General features: G+C 39.2%; 1 long non-coding RNA gene across 1 annotated transcript in view; it reads right to left on the reverse strand.

Annotated features, from left to right (window-relative positions):
• The window catches only part of LOC135104902 (uncharacterized), a 214,062-nt gene that overhangs the window by 203,721 nt on the left and 341 nt on the right, over positions 1-10,000 (reverse strand). The gene's annotated exons all lie outside the window — the stretch shown is intronic.

Raw genomic sequence — 10,000 nt, forward strand, 5'->3', positions numbered from 1 at the left:
AGATTAAAATTTTTTAGATGGGCAGGAAATTAAAGCAATAGGACAGTAGTTTGAGGGATTAGAACGGTCACCCTTTTTAGGAACAGGCTGATTATAGGCAAACTTCCAGCAGGAAGGAAAGGTAGATGTTGACAGACAGAGTTGAAAGAGTTTGACTAGGCAAGGTGCAAGTACGGAGGCACAGTTTCGGAGAACAATAGGAGGGACCCCATCAGGTCCATAAGTTTTCCGAGGGTTTAGGCCAGCGAGGGCATGGAAAACATCATTGCGAAGAATTTTAATAGATAGCATGAAGTAGCCAGAGGATGGAGGAGAGGGAGGAATAAGCCCTGTATCGCCTAAGGCAGAGATTTTAGCCAACGGTTTCAGCGAAGAGTTCAGCTTTAGAAATAGATGTGATAGCAGTGGTGCCATCTGGTTGAAATAAAGGAGGGAAAGAAGAAGAAGAAGCAAAGTTATTGGAGACGTTTTTGGCTAGATGCCAGAAGTCACGAGAGAAGTTAGATTTTGAAAGACTTTGACACTTTCTATTAAAGAAGGAGTACTTGGCTAGTTGGAGGACAGACTTGGCATGGTTCCGGGCAGAAATATAAAGTGCATGAGATTCTAGTGATGGAAGTACGTTTTGTGGGCCACCTGTCTATCATATATAGCACGAGAACAAGCTGTGTTAAACCAAGGTTTGGAAAGTTTAGGTGGAGAAAAAAAGTGAGGAATCCACGCCTCCTTGCCAGAAAGTATCACCTCTGCTATGCGCTCGGCACACAAAGACGGGTCTCTGACACGGAAGCAGTAGTCATTCCAAGGAAAAATCAGCAAAATACCTCCTCAGGTCCCCCCAACTAGCAGAGGCAAAACGCCAGAGGCACCTTCGCTTTGTGTGATCCTGAGGAGGGATCGGAGTGATAGGACAAGATACAGATATGATATTGTGATCGGAGGAGCCCAACGGAGAAAATGGGGTAACAGCATAAATAGGCTTAGAGGTTAGGAAAAGGTAAAAAAATCTTGGGAGTATCTCCAAGACGGTCAGGAATACGAATAGCTGTTGCATTAGATCGTCGATGATAGCAAAGTTAAAGGCTAGTTCACCAGGATGGTCAGTGAAGGGAGAGCAAAGTCAAAGCTGGTGGTGAACATTGAAGTCTCCAAGAATGGAGATCTCCGTAAAATGGAAGAGACAGAATGTGCTCCACTTTGAAAATTAAGTAGTCAAAGAATTTCTTATAGTCAGAGGAATTAGGTAAGAGGCATACAGCACAGATAAATTTAGTTTGAGAGTGACTCTGTAGTCGTAGCCAGATGGTAGAAAACTCGGAAGATTCAAGAGCGTGGGCACGAGAGCAGGTTAAGTCGTTGCGCACATAGAAGTAACATCAAGGATTGAAAATGAGGATAGAGAAAGTAAGAGGGAACAGAAAAGGGGCTACTGTCAGTTGCGTCAGATACATGTGTTTCAGTGAGGAAAAGAAGATGAGGTTTAATAGATGAGAGTGATCTACAGATAGAAAATTAGATCTAAGACCGCGAATGTTGCAGAAGTTAATGGAGAAGAAGTTGAGGGGTTTGACAAGATACTTAGGGTCGATACCAGAAGAAAGACATTTCTGGTTCCCTCCCCAAATGGGGACTCCGAGGCTGGTGTATGAGTCGCCATGATGATTTTTAATTTTGAGTGAAGGATGTGTGTATATAATTAGGTGCTTGTAGTTTTGTGCGAAGGAAGAGAGTTGTCTTTAGAGGGAAGGCTGTGACTGCCCCTTTGTGTTATGAGACACAAAGGGAAACGTTCAGTGAGGTCACAGCTGGGTTTAGTGATAAGTTCACAGCACCCCCTGAACAGTGCTTTAGACCTCACTGATGGTAATTATCGTTTCGGCATGAGCCTACTGCTTCCTGTTTATCTACCTACTAGCTACCTGTGTCTACTCGCCTGCATCTTCCTCACCTGGCTCACCCGGCTTACCTGACTGCACTAATCACAAAGTTACCGCACCTTTAAGAAGCCTCCCATTCCTTTATTAAATATTAGCCTGTCGCTCGTTTGGGCTTAATCGTTTTTAAAAGTTTTCATCTCTCTCTCTCTCTCTCTCTCTCTCTCTCTCTCTCTCTCTCTCTCTCTCTCTCTCTCTCTCTCTCTCTCTCTCTCTCTCTCTCTCTCTCTTCATTCCAGTGATATTTGTTTTTTGTTCTTTTCTTTTTACTTTCATTCTTATATCGTTTCATTACATTCTGTCTGTCTGTCAGTCTGCCTGTCTGTCTGTTTAGCTAGATGCCTGTCAGAGTGAAAATCTCTCTCTCTCTTTCTCTCTCTCTCTCTCTCTCTCTCTCTCTCTCTCTCTCTCTCTCTCTCTCTCTCTCTCTCTCTCTCTCTCTCTCTCTCTCATTTCTTTTTCACTGCCTTCTTATATTCTCTCCTTATTCTTTTTTTTTTTTTTCATATCACTAACTCACCCAGCCACTCACTGCTCCTCCCTCTCTTCATAACCAATTCGTGCCCACTCACTACCTCTCGCTCTCAATCCTTCCGTGCTTCTCTTACTGACCTCTACCCCCTTACCTCTCTCCCATAGACAACCTCGTAAGGGTCAATATGTCTGCTGGTGTTCATTCTTCCTTTGTGTTCATTCTTTTTTTTCTCTCCCTACTGATTGTTATTAATCAGTCAATAAGTCAGTCATTCGATCAAACAGTCTGTCAGTCTATCTATCTGTCAGTTTATCTATCTATCTATCTATCTATCTATCTATCTTCCTATCTGCCTCTATCTATCTATCTATCTATCTACCTGTCTATCTATTCATTCATTTGTCTTTTTATCTATCAACCATGTACAACCTATCTACGAGTATGTATTCCCGTCTCTCTCTCTCTCTCTCTCTCTCTCTCTCTCTCTCTCTCTCTCTCTCTCTCTCTCTCTCTCTCTCTCTCTCTCTCTCTCTCTCTCTCTCTCTCCTCACTCCAAACCTCTCATCTTTCTCTCGTTTCTTCCTCTTGCATATCCCTCTTCCTCTCTCTCCCTTGCTTCTCTCTTGAGTCTCTCCCCTATCCTTCTCTTCTCACCTTCCACCTCTTTCCCTCGCTTCCTTCTCTTCCCTACCTTCTCCCTCTCACTTATCCACCATTGTACCATTCTCTTTTATTTTTCCCCACTCTCTCCCCACTACCTCCACCTCTCATCTTTCTCTCGTTTCTTTTTTCCTGTTTCTACCCTTCTTCCTCTCTTTCCTCTAACATCCTCTCTTATTCCTTCTCTCTTGTCTCTCCCTTATCCTTCTCTTCTCCCCTCACCTCTTCCCCTCGTTTACTCCTTCCTTTTTTTATTCACCCTTACTCCTTATCTTTACTTCTTCCTTAACCTCCTCCTTTCTTTCTACCTTTTCCCTTCGTTTCCTTCTTTTCCCTATCCATCTCCTTTTTTAACTTTACCAATCACCTTTACTTTTCTCCTCTTTCTATCTCTCCCTTAACCTTCTCTCTTTTCATCTATTCCTTCGTTTCCTACTCTCCCTTAATTAGAGTAGATTTGGTTATCTTAGGTTAGGTTACGTTAGGTTACGTTAGGTTAAGGTTAGGTTAGGTTCAGGTTTGGTGAGGTTAGGTTACATTAGATTAGGTTAGGTAGATTAGGTTGGGTTAGTTAACATTTTCCTCTTCTTCTACCTCTTCCCTTCGTTTTCTTCTTTTTTCTAAACTTTTACCCTTTATTTATCCGTCAATGTACTATTCTCCATCACTTCCCATTCTCTTTCTTCCTCTGCAGGTACACACTTTAGCTCGCGCCGCCACGTGCTACGAGCGAAGGACGGGGCAGAACGTTCCCTTACTGGACCTTCACGCTGAGGACCTTGGGTGTCAGGCATCGGCCCTTAGCGACGCCAGTGATGCCCCGCCTGCCTCCTCGCCCCTCCACGTGGTCATCCTCTCCTTCATCACCCTCGTGGCTGTGGGGGCGTGATAGTGGAGGGGTGGAAGGTGGAGGAGGAGGAGGATGAGCAGTAGTAGTGACAGTAAAGGTCGCATTTTGAAGGTGTCTAAAGGAGAAATAGTACAGGAAGAGAAGTGAGATTAGGTTTTCTGAAAAGTACCAGGATTTTTTTTTTTCTTGAATAGACATGATTTTGTGATACTGAGAAGAAGGGAAGGGGGTGGAGAAGGAGAAGAAGGGGGACATGGAGCAGTAATACTAGAGAGAAGAAAGGAGCAGAGGAAAGAAGAAAGGTCACATGCAGGAAGACAAGTGAGAGGAAGGATTACGAAAAGTGTCAAAGATGTGTTTTCAATCGACGTGTTTTTAAAGAGGGAAGGAAGAAAGAAGGGAAGAAGGAGGAGGAGGAGGAGGAGAGGGGGTGAAATGGAGCAGTTACACCAGTAAAGAAGGACACGTGTAGGAAGAAAAGTAAGGAGAAGGAAGAAGAAAAACACCAGCATGTTTTCAGTGGACAAGTCTTTGAATGTCATATTGAGAAGGGGGAGGAAGGGAACGAAGGAAGAAAGGAAGATATAAGAAAGAAAAACAAAGACAAAGCATACAAAGGATAGAAAAATCTTTAAAATCATGGCCACTGTAATGTAACAAGAAGACAATGGAAAGAAAGAAGGAAGAAAGAAAGAGAGAGGATGAGTGGGAGGAGGCAGGAGAGAAGAAACCGTTTCAGGAAGACAGACGAGAGGTGGAGAGGAGAGAGGAAGATGTACTTGTGATGAGTAGATAAAGCAGCGGCGAGACTTGGGCGAGAACTGACAAGAACGAGTGCAAGGCGAGGAACACACGAGAAGAATACGTGACAAGGAACAAGATGGAGAGAAAGAAGAACAATAACAAAAAAAAAGAGTACATAAACTAGGTACAGCAGATGATATTGATAAAGTAAATGAAAGAATAACAACAGCGAGACGAAAAAGGGAAAAGAAACATTAACAACAACAAACAAGAGTACATTAAGTAGGCACAATAGTTAACATCAATAAAGTAAACAAAACAAGAACAACAGCAAGACGAGAAAGAGAAAAAAGAAAATCAATAACAAGAAGCAAGAATAGATCAAATAAATAAAACAATAGCGACAAGACAAGAGAGACAAAAGAAAGAAAAAGAAAACGTAGGATAAAGAACAAGAAGAACAGGACGAGAAAGGCAGAAAAGAATGAATAGAGTAGATAAAGAAGCTCAAACAATAAGAATGATGGAGAAAAACGAAAAGAAAAAAAAACAGAGATCACGATACGGAAGATGAAAAGTAAGAAGGATAAAAAAGACACACCAACAACAAGAAGGATAAAAAGAAAACAAGAGGGACACAAGGAAGGAAAGCGGAATAAAAAAAGAACACGAGAGAAAAAATCCAATACACTGAGGAAAAGAAAGAGGAGAAGGAAGGGGGAGGAGGAGGAAGAGGAGGACATGAGGATGAGCTGGAGGAGGAGGAGGAGGAGGAGGAGGAGGAGGAGGAGGAGGAGAAAGAAGAAGAAGAAGAGAGTCACAATGAAAATACGAAAAAAAAGATTATGCTGAGAAGACGGAAAGAAAATGAATTAAAGAGCTCATGTGGGAATGATAAAAGAAAAAAAAGGTAAGAAAAAAATAAACAGAAAGAAAGAAAGAAAGCTGATGTAAGCGAGAAAGAGAAAGAGAGAGAAAAAAAGAAGACACGATTGAAGAAGGATAAGAAGGAAGAGCAGTGATATACTAAAGGAAGAGAGTGAGAAAGAGATAAACAGAGAAGAAAAAAGAAGACAAAAGGAAGAAGCGTCTAAAAAAAGATGGAAGACCCATGACCTAAAAGTTTGAAAGTTGTTGGAAGAGAGAAAGAGAGAAAGAGAGAAAGAGAGGGAGGGAAAGAGAAAACATGACTGACGAAGGAGAGGCATAGACGCGGAGAAAGAGAGAGGAAGAGACAGAGAGAAAGGTTTAAGTGGAGTGGAGCAAAATAAACTACAAAGGAAAGGAAAGAAAGAGAGATGAAGAAGATAAACTAAAAAGATTTATAACAAACTCAACCCTCTTCCCCCCCAAAAAAAAAAAAAAAAATGAAACAGACGCGAGAATGAAAATAAATCAAAAGAACTACATTTAAAAAGAAAAAAATGGATTGAAATAAAGAGAAGAAAAGAAAAGTATGAAAAAACAAGAGGTTGACTGAAATAAGTGAAGAAAATAAAAGAAGACAGGAGAAAAGAAAGAAGAAAATAAAAAAAACACAATTATTGCCTTTACTTCAAACTTAAAAGAGACAAAATAAACCAAACAAACAAACACAATTAAGGAGAGATTATATGTACATAGGTGAAAGAAACACGATTGGTTATAAACGAGAGAGAGAGAGAGAGAGAGAGAGAGAGAGAGAGAGAGAGAGAGAGAGAGAGAGAGAGAGAGAGAGAGAGAGAGAGAGAGAGAGAGAGAGAGAGAGAAAGCAAATAAATGGGATTAATAGTGTTTACGTGAGAGAGAGAGAGAGAGAGAGAGAGAGAGAGAGAGAGAGAGAGAGAGAGAGAGAGAGAGAGAGAGAGAGAGAGAAAGGTCAAGTGTGCGCTAGAGAGGGAGTGAGAGAAAGAAAAAAAGAGGCGTGTATCTCTTCTCTCTCTCTACCACCAACACCGCACCAATTATTCTCCTCTTTCTCTCTTTTTCTCTCTCTCTTTATTATCTTTCTTTCCTTCTTAAACTGGTGACTGAGAGACAATAACGCTGGTGTTGGTGGATACTGCGAGAGGAGAGATAGAGAATGTGATTTGGTGATGGTGATGATGATGATGGTGATGATAGTGATGATGGTGATGATAGTGATGATGGTGATGATAGTGGTAGTGATAACACAATCCGTACCATGAGATGAATCCTAAACACAATCACTATAGCAGTTTGTCAATCATAGCTCGTAAGGCAGAGAGAGAGAGAGAGAGAGAGAGAGAGAGAGAGAGAGAGAGAGAGAGAGAGAGAGAGAGAGAGAGAGAGAGAGAGAGAGAGAGAGAACGCCTCATAGTGAAATACAATCACCGTAAGTTCCTTGTTTACTAATCTTATTGTGTAAAAATGATAATAGTAATAATTCGAAAATGAAGGATGGTGATCGTGTATGGTGAAGGTGACAGTGACCGTATGGTGAGGAAAGTGAAGGAGAAATTGTAAATAATGGTAATGAGGATGCGGTGAAGGTATGGTGGTTACAAGTGTGTCTTAATGGTGAAGGTGATGGTGATAGTGGTGATAGTGACAAAAATAGTGATGATGATGATGACGATAGTGAGTCCGGGAGTAAAGTTACGGGAGTGAACGGATTGGAGGATTTTATGGTGAAGTTATGGTGAAAGACGAGGGAAAGGTACAAAAGAAGAGAGAATGGTGATGATGAGTAACAGTGACTGAGACAAGAATGCTGACTCAAGGAACATGATAGTGACGGTGATGGTGAGTGATAGTGAAATGGACTAACGAAGGAGAGATCGTAGTTGATGTATTGAAGAGATAGTGTTGGTGATGGTGATGTGGCTGGTGACGGCAGGACGAGAGGATGTGTTTGGTGAACCTGGTATAGTGTCGGTGGTGGTGATGGTGATAAAATAGTGCAGTGAATCACAAGTGTGCGGGCCTACTATTTTCACTATCAGCAAGGAGGAGACAGACAGACAAACACACAGAGATAAAATATGAAGAAAAAAACACACACACACATAGGAAAAAAAAAGTAAAAAGAAAAGAATGGAATAGGAGAGAAAGAATATTTACAAAAGGAGACACAGAGAATAAATTAAAAGGATGTGGCTTTACAATAAGAAAAAGAAGAGAAAAAAAAATAACAAGAAAATACGACAGAGAATGAAAACGATATTGAAAAAAAAAAGATCTTTCAGTCTGTCTGGATTAACTTTCAGCAACAAGAGCAATAAAAAACAAACAGGTTTATATCCATCCTGATAAAAAAAATAGTAATAATAATGGTAAAAAGAAATATTTTGAAACCCACGACTGAAAAAAAAAAGTTTATCGTATTGTGTTAGTTTTTATTGACTAACAAGCTCAGAGAAAGTAAGCTTGTTATGTGAACACGGAAACGTAGAACACTCACAATCACTGAAATACAAATAGAGACGGACAGACAGCCACTCGTAATGACAACAAAGAAGAGGGAGAGAAAACAGGAATAACGATAAACACATTTAATCACAACAATTCTGGAAATACCTGTGATCTTCTTGGCTGAAAAACAAAGGAAATAATCTAATGTTTTTATTTGGATTTTATTTATTTATTTTTTTCACACATACATACACGCATACAAAACTAATAATCAGGTTCCTTTTCGTTATTTACGAGGGGGCGTGACGTCACTTCCTACTGACGTCACATACAAGACTCGGAGGACGTCACAAATGGTTCTTTTTAACGGGAACACAAATCACTAACAGAAAAAAATATATATATACAAAAAAAAAAAAGAAAAAAATAACTATTCTATAACGTGGACCAGTTCTCGAGTTTACTTATATATATCTATATACAAAAAAAAGGGAATAAAATAAGTAGAGATAATATTAATAATGATACTACTATTAATACAAGCAGTGCAGTAATACAAGACACTCCCAAGCTAATACTTGACTCACACACATGTACAGTACCAAGTAGCAGGAGGGGAAAATGTTAGGTCCGTATGCCGTTGTATTTCTATAATCTCTGTATATACATCATAAGAATTTTCTATGGCGCCTAGATGAATATATTCTTTTAGGGAGATTCTTTTTTATAGCTTTGTGCACCTCCTCCCGAGATGATCCCTGTTCCTTGCCCCTTCCCTGTCCCTTCCCTTCCCTTCCCCTAAGCCCATCCCTTATTATTATTATTATTATTATTATTATTATTATTATTATTATTATTATTATTATTATTATGTGAGTTTTTTTCTTTACATCATAAAAATTGTTTTTCTCATTTAATTTAATTTTTTAAGATTATTTGATATATTTTCTTTAGTGTTAACGGTTATTTGACGTTATTTATCCCTATTATTATTATTATTATTATTATTATTATTATTATTATTATTATTATTATTATTATTATTATTACCATTACTCCCCTCTCATGACCACCACCACCATCACTATATCTTCACTTCTTCCCTCCCTCCCTTCCTCCATCACCATCAGTTCAACACCCCCAATCTCCCCCGCCATCACAGTCATCACCCCCATCCCTCCCACCTCACCACCAGATCTCTCCCTCACCACCAGTCACCACCAACAACCACACAGCCTCCCTACACTATCAAGTCATCCCCTTCACCCCCCCATCATCACCCTCACCACCACCAGTCATCACCTCCCCGCACCTTCTCTCTCTCAGGTTTTCACTTCGTGTTAGAGTAAAAAAAAAAAAAAAGACTAAAAAATTAAATAAACAAATAAAAAAATAGTAAGTAAGTTGTAAGGAGAAAAATCGTTGACAAATTACTACGGTGTTGAGATGAGGTTCTATTATTATGATGATTGTTATTATTATTATTATTATTATTATTATTATTATTATTATTATTATTATTATTGCTATGTTCACTATTTTCTTTAATTTTTCATTCTCTTTATTACTATTTCAATATTTTTGCTTTTTAACTCTTACCTTTATTTTTTTTTAACTCTTCTTATTTTGTTTTCATACTTCCCTTCCCTTTTTCTCCCTGTATCGTAAGAAAAATTGTACATAATTAAACATAAGTACTTTTATTTTCCGTTTCATTAAATCTACATATCTTTCCTTTCTTTTTAATTTTTAACCTTATGTTCATCTACTAAGTTTACCCAACGTAGAATAAAGAATATGAAGTAATAACGTGGTGTTTGGTAGGTAATATTTTTGGAGAGGAATCAGCAGTAGTCGTAGCATTAAGTCCATGAATATATTTGTCTTGGTAGGGAGATTGTTAGATGGTTCTTTTCGACTCAATAATAAGTTCAAGTGGCCTTAACACGGTCTCATTCACTCATTACACTTAAAAGTAAATGA

This window comes from Scylla paramamosain, chromosome 11, assembly GCF_035594125.1.
Source record: "Scylla paramamosain isolate STU-SP2022 chromosome 11, ASM3559412v1, whole genome shotgun sequence".
NCBI lineage: Eukaryota > Metazoa > Arthropoda > Malacostraca > Decapoda > Portunidae > Scylla > Scylla paramamosain.